Source organism: Camelus dromedarius, chromosome 31 (assembly GCF_036321535.1).
Source record: "Camelus dromedarius isolate mCamDro1 chromosome 31, mCamDro1.pat, whole genome shotgun sequence".
NCBI lineage: Eukaryota > Metazoa > Chordata > Mammalia > Artiodactyla > Camelidae > Camelus > Camelus dromedarius.
The window spans coordinates 22,450,011-22,458,003 of NC_087466.1; positions in this window are offsets into that span (position 1 = coordinate 22,450,011).

The following is a 7,993-nucleotide window of genomic DNA, read 5'->3' on the forward strand; positions in this document are numbered from 1 at the left end:
TGACCCGCTCCCCAAGGCGGACGGAGCACTGGGAGACGAGGCGGAAGGAATCGGGGTGATGGCCAGCCCACATCTGCGATCCGCCTGCCTTCTGTGATCGGTGGTGAAGGGTTGGCTCAGACAGGCCAACTCTTGCACAGGTAACAATGGCACAGGTGCCTGGAGACCAGACGGCAAAAACCCCACGGAGGATGGAATCGTACTGACGTGAGCCCCGCGTTGGCCGCACCGCACTCTCCCCCTGGGGCGTTCCCGATGCACGTGGTATCGCTCAGAGACTGAGCGAAGCGTGACAGCACACAGTCGCCTCGCTGGGCTGGACGGACAAAAACCACGTCCGGGACGTTGAAGGCAGCAGGGGGAGGCGGGCCTGAGGTGCCTGAGATGAGGGCCCTGCAGGGAAGTGAGCCCAGTGCCCAGCGCACAGGTTCCTCTTAAGGCATTTGCCAGCTCCTGCGCCGGACGTGAAACTAAAACCAAAAAACAGAAACACAAGATACGGAGGCTCCACGGCTCCGCTGGGCTGCGTTGCCGGTCGTCTCGTAGCACGAAATCTCTGTGGCGGGGAGGGTGTAAGTTCCCAGAAACTCCCTGCTTCTGCAAAGGGGGATCCGCCAGGAAGGGGCCTCAGGCGCTGGATCCTGGGAGGGAGAGCACGTGGACGCCGGGCAGGCGGCGGTGGGGCAGGCCCCATCTGGCTCCGGGCAGACGTGCGCTCTGCCCGTTACAAGTATTAGTCAGATCTGCGCACACACCACTGCGAAGGTCCGGCCACGACAGAGAGAGGGAGCTGGTGTTAGCACACCCTCTGATGGGACACTTGAGGGGGCGCCGCGGGCGGAGACGGCCACTCTGAAGACAGACGGCTCGGCCTGAAGTGCAGGATGCCTCAGAGGTACCTGCATGCAACCCAGATAAAAAGGACACCAGGAAGAGGGGATCGTGGATGCAAAGACCCTGCACCTGGACACACTCTCACGGCGAGGGCCAGGCGTTGAAAACACTTGTGACTGGAGAGACTGGTTTCCCAGTGGCAGGAAGACGGATTCACACGAATGAGAATTCACCTCCTCTCCCCTCTCAACTGCGGAGGACACAGCTCTGCTGGGAATAGAGACCGAAAGCCCACATAACATGTCGGCCTTTACAATGGGCATTTTTCACCCCAAGTTCTTTGCTCAAACCTTTGACCAACTACCAGTGCCTTGGGTGGGTCTCCGCATCCCAAAATTTCTAGCGGGAAGAAGCTAAATTAGGCGGTTTTCCTAAGTGTGTTCAGAAAGGCTTATTAAGCCATTTCAAAACAACAAGCAAATCTAAACAAAAAACCAAAACCCAAGGGCTCTGACAGCCAAATCCTTTTTAAGGAGTTTTCCGAGTTGGAGATGCTCCCTTGACGCTCTGGATCAGGAAGGTTTATAAAGTAGAACTAAGAGGAACGGGAAGTCAGGTTATCCTGTTACTGTTCTCTTCGAGGGAGGACATTAGATAATGCTTCAAAGAATGGAGCCAATTATGCCTTTTTTTTTTCCAATTTATATTCTACCGACCAAAATGTTCTGTCCAAAAAACCCTTTTTTTCCTCTCCTGTCAAAGAGGGCATTTGGGTGGAAAGAAATTACCAGACTGCGAAATTTCACTGATTTACAAAATCCAGGTTAAGTTCAGGGTCAGGATTTACATTTCCTCCCATCTGTGTTGTCCCCGGAGCGAAGGCTGTGATTCTAAGAGCCACGTCACTTTGTGGGGGGAGGACTCACTCGCAGAACGCGCTGGCTTTTTGAGTTTTGCTTTAGCCGTGGAAGGAGAGAGTCATTACCAAAAAAAAAAAAGAGAGAAAGAGAGAGAGTGAGTCACTACATTAAGCGTGACAATCCAGAGTTAGGCTGGACGTAGACAGGGAAACTGGGGCACAGACAGAAAGGATGAAAGGCATTTATTGGTTTGTTCAATAAAAACCTTCTACAGATAAGATACTAGTCTGTGTACTTGGAATAGCAGACAGGACTGTTGGGGTCTTTGTCCACATGGAACGTGTGTCCTTGTAGGGGAAACAGGTAAGACAAACATTAGCCACATCCATGAGCTGATACCTGGAAACACAGGGCTGTGAAGGGAGGAAATAAACAAAGCGGTGAGGAATGGATGGCGCCACGGGCAGAGGGGGCCACGTGTGGAGGGGGCCACGCCCCACGCCCCACAGGGTGGGTGTGAGACGACATCTAAGCTGAGAATGGATGACTAAACCCAGATACCCCTGGGCTCACTTCTTGTTTCTTTATATACACGACTTAAATAATAAATAAATGACTTTATCCAGTAAAGGCAAATGGGCTTCCGATTTAAACAACCTCAAGATACAGAAACTTATTTCTGGTTTCACAGCTTCTAGGAATTAGGGTGTAGGCCTCTCTGGGGAGCCGTTACTCAGGCCACCAGAAGTGGTCATTATTATTTTTTAATGGAGGTACCAGGGATTGAACCCAGGACCTCGTGCCTGCTAAGCGCTCGCTCGATTGCTAAGCTAGACCCACACCCACCCCGTATTATCATTGTATTGTTTTTATTACACCTGAGACATTGGTATGTCTTCTTAGAAATAATAAAGGTGGTTTATTTGGGCCGTACCCAACTGAAGTCACAGTCAAACTGATGGTGGAATTTAAGAGTTTGTCCAAAACAACGATTTCTTTTAGAATCACATTGTGCGTTCTAACCCACCCAAGTGGCCGAGTCAGATCTGCGCCACGGCGGTCTGATTCTTACCTGGCAAAGGAGACTTTGCAGACGTGGTTAAGTTTAGCATCTTGAGATGGAATGATTATCTGGGATCATCCAAGTGGGTCCGTGTCATCCCCAGGGTCCTTAGGAGGAAGGGAAAGAGGGAGGCAGGAGGGTCAGAGTCAGAGCATAAGATGTGACAGTGGAAACAGGCGCCATGCTTCTCCCCTGTGGTCTCCCCTGCCTGCACCTTGCCTGGAGGACTTCTGACCCCCAGAACTGCACCCAAAAAAAAAAAAAATCACTGTTTTAATCCACATCATCTGTTTCAGCAGTAACAGGAAACTCACACACCATTCTATAAGGTTGTTATGAAGATGTGATGCTAATAATAAGAGAGAACACTGATCGAACTGTGTCCCAAGTCTGTGCCAAGTGCTTTAAAAACATTAACTCGTTTATTGCCCACAACAAACCTATGGAGTAAGTCGCAGCAGTCTGCTGCCACCCTTTTGCACGTGAGAAACGCAGATCAACCAAAGGCCTAGCCACCTACTCAGAGCCATCCAGCTACTTAGGGGGGCAGTCAGCCCTGGAACTGGGCAGCCTGGAGCCAGCCCCCAGCCCCCAGCCCCTGCGCCACACGGCCCATCGCGCGGATTGTCACACAAGCCGGCCACTTAGCACCGAGAGCCCGGTGGACGGACGTTCAATACACTTGAGTCTGTTGGTGAGTTTCCTCTGGTCTCACTGAATCAGGGAGAGAGGCGGGGGCAGCCAGCCAGGGGCTTTTCTTCCACCTGGAGCCACAAAGGCAGCTTCCAGGTGCGGAGTCAAACCCCCAGACCGGCGGACCTTACACTCGCTCCCTCCAGGACCTGGCAGACCCTCAGCTGCGGGTTGGGGACACTCAGCAAACAGCAGGCTGCTTGGAAGTCCACCTGGCCACAGGGCCCCCACCCGCCGCGCGTGAATTCGGAAAATTGAGCCCACAGTGTGGGAAAGATCTTAAGCTCCATTTCAATTGTGAAATGAAACACCAGAACCAAAGAGTCAGCCACGGAGAAGCTACCCCCGTTGTGATGCAAACCTCCAGGTAACTGCAAAGCCGCCCCACCCCCACCCCCGTCCTCCACCCTGTCTGACACCCAGTGTCTTCCTCCTGGGTCTGTCTCCCCTCCTTGGATGATTACAGCCAAGCAGCCTTTAGAAAGACTCCTGCTTCTTCTTGGGCAACTGTTGAGACTTTTTTCCCCTCCTAACAAACAACACTCTCCTGCACCCCCCTCCCCAGGGCTGCTAAGGCCCCCAGGCTGCTCTGGCCAGGTGGGCCGGTACTGGGTCACCAGATGGCGAGGGAACAAGAAGAGGACTGGGGGCACTGATGGCTGCTTTCGAGACTGGTCCCTCTGCAGGTGCCTGAGATGAATCCGTGCGTCCAAGGTTGGACGGAACACACACATGCACATCGCCTCTCGTGCCCGTCTGGCCGCGCGGCATGACGCAGACCCGCCTCCACTTGCGTCCTGCCCCTGAGACCCAGCAGGACCCTGCGGGGCCTCCCCTTTGTGAACAAAAAACACTGCAAACCATATAAGTACACAAAGAATGCTGAAGCCGTCAAGTCCTCAGCGGCTGCTGCCACCCTCCAGCGAGGACAGGCCTGCAGCCCGGCCTCTGCAGCCACTCACCATGGTGCCCTCTGAGGGGACTGAGAACAAGAAAGGACAGGATACTGGCCCTAGACAGCTAGGTGCTTGTCAAAGGAATGGATTCAATGAGCCCAAATGTTTGCTCCCTCCCATACACAGAAAAGCACTAAATTCTTTAACTTGAGATGCCTGGTTTTCTTTGAATAACAAGCAATCTTTTATTGTTCCAACTACCTGGTCTCTGTTGTAAAGCTCCTATATGTCCTAGCCCCTCCCCTGCCTCTTCCGAGCCGTCCCTCAGAGGCTGTCATCCAGGGCTGAGTCCTCAGAATTGCCCACCAAATAAAACTTAACTTTCAACTTTAGGCTGTGCATTTATTTCAGTTGACACCTCCTGGGTACAAATCCTTTCCTGAGCTCAATCTGTGCACACAGGTCTGAATGTCTTTTCAGCGTGCTCAAATAGTGAGGACTTCCTGGCCAATTCAACCTGTGCCTGCATTTCTAAAGAGCTTGCTTGGTGATGTCCAAAGGGGTGCCTCTGTAGCCTGGTGAATTCTCCTCATCTGCAGCCATTTAATGGAAAAGGGAGAAATTCCTCCTGCTGATGCAGGAAGAACGGACGTGGGGCGTGAGGAGGGCCGGGTCCCAGGCTTCGGCTGAGCCCCTGGGACGTGCCCCGCCAGGCGTGGGTCCTTGGCTTCGCGCAGGAGAGAATTCAAGAACCAGCCGCAGCTGAGTGAAGGTAGATTTATTCAGAGAGAGACATTGAAAGGCCATGAGGTGTGGGGGTTGGGCGCTCAGATTAGAGTACAAGTAGGTGCACACTCCACGGGCAGAGTGCGGGCCGTCTCCGAAGAGTGAGAGGGGGGTGGCCACAAGGCGCCATGTTGCTGGTTTTTATGGGCTTGGTGGCTTCATATGCTAATAAGTGGAAGGACCAGTCTAAGGGGAAGGGGCTGGGATTCCCTGGAAGTTGGCCCTTTCCCACTCTTTGCCCTTCAGTGGCTCCCCTTGGGCCTGTCCTGGCTCCTGTGGGCCGGTTACTCACCAGGCTAACATATTGCAATGGCGCATAATGAAGGTCTGCTGGACGTCACATCGCCCACCATCCTGCGCCTCAAGGCCTCCTGGGGGTTGAATCTTTCCTCACCCTGGTGGTAACTGCTGTGTTGTTCCCTGAATGGCTGTGCCCTGCCCCCTTCCCGCTCCCTTTTCTCATTAGCAGAGAGCCTCCTGCCACTTGGGAGAAGCCACCCTCTCGGATTTGGTCTTGACTAATTCATCTCTCTTCCCAGCGGAATGGTCACTGGTGCTGCGGGTTGTCACTTGTCACCGAGGGGACGTGAGGAGGAGGAAGGCCAGGCAGCTCAGGCTTGGGGAGCAGAGAGAGAGGGAGAGGTTTCACGGGAACCCAGGGTGCCGGACAGTCTCTCTCCCAGGGACCTCGTCCCTGCCTCCTGGCTACTTTCATTGACTGACCAGCTCCTTCGGCAAAAGAAGAAATATAAAGGGTCCATAAACGTCTCAAAAACGATCGGACGACTGCGAAGGAAAGCAGTGCATCCTCTGTCACCTTCCAAACTGGTAAGGACTATTGTTGCCACTGTTTCACTGAAGCCGCCCCCCGTAGGGGAGGGTGCGGGCGGGGAGGGACGTCACCACACCGGCTGCTGGGCGCCTGCGTGCTGTAAACTGTCTGGAGAGCAAGTGGCAACGTTTCCAGATGTGGACAAGCTGCTCCCAAACAGGGATCGACTGTCAAAGAGAAACAGACATACAGAAAAGCAAGGGCCCAGAAAAGGAGGCAGATGAATTGCCCGGGTGGAAAACCCAGATACTTCAGAGAACAGAGGAGCACTTCAGAAAGCCCCCGCTGAGGGATAAGTGAGGGGCTTGGGGTTAACAGATACACAGGACCATCTACAAACGAGATAAACAGCAAGGACCTCCGTAACACAGGGAACTACATTCAATTCTTACAATAACACATAACGGAAAAGAATCTGAAAAGAAAACATAATAAATGTATGTATGTGTGTAACTGAATCGCTTTGCTGTGCACCTGAAACTAATATTGTAAGCCAACTGCACTTCAATAGAAAGTAAAATTAAAAAGAAATTTAAAAAAAGAAAGCCCCAATTATCATTTTCAAAGTGATGACCCAGAAAACAAGAATGTGATAAAGAAGCAATCAGGCGACAGCAGCCAAAAAAGTGCTCTTGGTAATTTAAAAGTAACATTGCGGGGGGGGGGGGGGGGGGGGACAGCGCAGCGGCGGAGCGTGTGCTCAGCACGCGCGAGGTCCTGGGTTCAGTCCCCAGTCCCTCCTCCAAAAATAAATAATAAACCTAATTACCTCCCCCTCGCCAAAAAAAAAAAAAAGGGGGGGGGGGACGCTTAAAAAAAAGTAACACAGTGAAAAGCTCAAGACACCCTAGAGATAATGAGAGCAAAGAGAAAAAAGGAATAAGAAAAGGTTCCGAAGCAGTAGAGAGACATGAATCTTAGAATGCAAGAGTTCGTCCCGTGGAAGCACAACATGGGTTCAAAACACCCACATCTAACACATCCCTCATGAGATGTAAGAGTGTTAAGGGTAAAAAGAATATCCTATAAAAAAGAAACATTCACCTCTCAGGGAGTTCAGAATCAAGCTTGCATCAGACGTCTCACGCGTGATGCTGAATGCGACAAGATGCAGGATAATTCTTTCAAAAGTCTAAGGAGAAATCACTTTGGACCTCGACCTTTAAGCCTTGCCAAACTGTCGTGTTCAAGGGTGAAGGCAGAGCAAAGGCATTTTCAGATGTGGAAAGACACCCCCCCCCCCAGACCTGGCCCATTATTGAAGATGTCAGTTGTGGATGGAAATGAAGGCGAAAACCCCAAGGATGTGGGACCCAAGAAACGGCAGGACCAACCTGGACCCTCAAGGGGAAGAAACCAGCCGCATCTCTTCGGTGGGCGGAGGCACCATTAATTCAAATTCAGCGAGAAGTCAGCACCTCCCTGGAGAACTTCTGCAAGAAGAAAAGTGGAGGGATTTATCCCAGGAGAAGGAATGCTGGGAAAAGTGGAAGAACTTAGCATCGTGATGCACGGATGCAGCCTTTCACACGTCAGTCATACCTCAGTGAAGTAGGTGGTTTTTTTTTAAAGAAATGGAAACAGGCATTCACATAAAAACTTGCGCACGACTGCGCATAGCACAGCGTATTAACAGCAGCCAAAGGAGGGGGGCGGCCCAAGGGTACCTCGACAGACGAGTAAATGAATGAAGCGCCCACGCAGTGAGATACCATCCAGGCATGAAAAGAAATCAGAGTCTGACACGTGTCATCACGAGGATAAGCCTTGGGAACAGGATGCTAATTAAAAGGAGGCAGATTCAAAAGGACCTATAGTGTATGGCTCCATGTAGATGAAATGCTCTTTCGAGGCAAAAGCCTGGAGACAGAAAGTGCACAGCTGTTACTTAGGGCTGGAAAAAAAAAAAAAAAAAAAACGGGGGAAGAGAAAGCCAACGCGGGTGGGGTTTCTTTGGGGAGATGATGAAAATGTTCTAGAATGGATGGCGGTGATGGTTGGACAACTCTGTGGATAGACTGGATACCTC